The sequence below is a fragment of the Mandrillus leucophaeus genome, unplaced genomic scaffold, assembly GCF_000951045.1.
Source record: "Mandrillus leucophaeus isolate KB7577 unplaced genomic scaffold, Mleu.le_1.0 Scaffold58, whole genome shotgun sequence".
In the NCBI taxonomy this organism is placed as follows: Eukaryota; Metazoa; Chordata; class Mammalia; order Primates; family Cercopithecidae; genus Mandrillus; species Mandrillus leucophaeus.
Genome location: NW_012106252.1, coordinates 431,994 through 433,723, shown reverse-complemented (window position 1 = coordinate 433,723; position 1,730 = coordinate 431,994).

Below are 1,730 nucleotides of genomic sequence, written 5' to 3'. Positions count from 1 at the left end.
AAGCTCTGCCTCCCGGGTTCACGCCATTCTCCTGCCTCAGCCTCCTGAGTAGCTGGGACTACAGGCGCCCGCCACCACGCCCAGCTAATTTTTTTGTATTTTTAGTGGAGACGGGGTTTCACCATGTCAGCCAGGATGGTCTCGATCTCCTGACCTCGTGATCCACCTGCCTCAGCCTCCCAAAGTGCTGGGATTACAGGCATGAGCCACCGTGCCCAGCCCACCCTGAGCCTCTTCAGGGACTTTCCTTCTTGTTGAAATATCTGCCTCCTTGAGTACATGCGTGTCCATTTCTTGGGGCATCCTGCCTTTTCCATATATACTTGTATGCTTCCTGGAACATGCCTATTCATTCTCTGAGACACACATCTCTCAGGGCACATCTGTTTTTCTAGGCACACATATGTTCCCTGAAAATATTTTGAGTTTTCTGACTGGGCGCAGTGGCTCACACCTGTAATCCCAGCACTTAGGGAGACCGAGGCTGGTGGATCACCTGAAGTCAGGAATTCGAGACCAGCTTAACCAATATGGTGAAACCCGTCTCTACAAAATATATAAAAATTAGCCGGGTGTTGGGGCGTGTGCCTGTAGTCCCAGCTACTTAGGAGGCTGAGATAGGAGAATCGCTTCAACCTGGGAGGCAGAGGTTGCAGTGGGCTGAGATCGCACCACTGCACTCCAGCCTGGGTGATGGAGTGAGATTCCGTCTCAAAAAAAAAAAAAGTATATATATTTTGAGTTTTCACCTGAAATACAGGTTTGCTTTATTTCTATGAATGCATCTGTCTTCCCTAAAGGTATCTACTCCCTTTGTGGCATGTATTTGCCTTCATGCATTTTATTAATGTACATCAAAGACCTGCTGGTATAAGACATTGTGTGCGCAGTGGCTCACGCTTGTAATCCCAGCACTTTGGGAGGCTGAGGTGGGTGGATCACGAGGTCAGGAGTTCAAGACCAACCTGACCAAGACGGTGAACCCTAATCTCTACTAAAAATACAAAACTTAGCCAGTTGCAGTGGCAGGCACCCGTAATCCCAGCTACTCTGGAGGCTGAGGCAGGAGAATCACTTGAACCCAGGTGGCAGAGGTTGCGGTGAGCCAAGATCATGCCACTGCACTCCAGCCTGGGCGAGAGTGAGACTTCGTCTCAAAAAAAAAAAGACACTGTGTGGTATATTATGTTGGAAAGATAGGTTAGATAGAGTCTGGTTTCCTGCCCTCAGTGGCTTTCATCTAGTGAGAAAGTTGACATGTATACACATTAACAAACAAAAAAAAAAGTGTAATGAGAATCATGCTAGGGATACAAACCAAATGTTATCTGAGTTCGAGGGAAAAAGGGATCACATCTGGCTGAGAAGATCACAAGGGACGTGATCACAGGAGGGTGACTGCAGAGTTGGTAGATGACTAGGTCATAGTTGGAGTATGTTCTCCTAGGGGAAAGAGTAGAAAGGGAGGTGAATTAGGAAATTATTGCAATAATCCAGACCTGAGAAAATGAGGACATGGAGCAAAGGAGTGTTGAATGGGGAAATGGAAAATAATTATAAAGCAGAGGATAGGATTAAAAACGGGAGGGAGAGGCCAGGTATGGTGGCTCATACCTGTAATCCCAGTGCTTTGGGAGGCTGAGGTGGGAGGATCACCTGAGGCCAGGAGTTCAAGACTAGTCAGAGTAGCATAGTGAGACCATGTCTCTACAAAAAAAACAAAACACAGG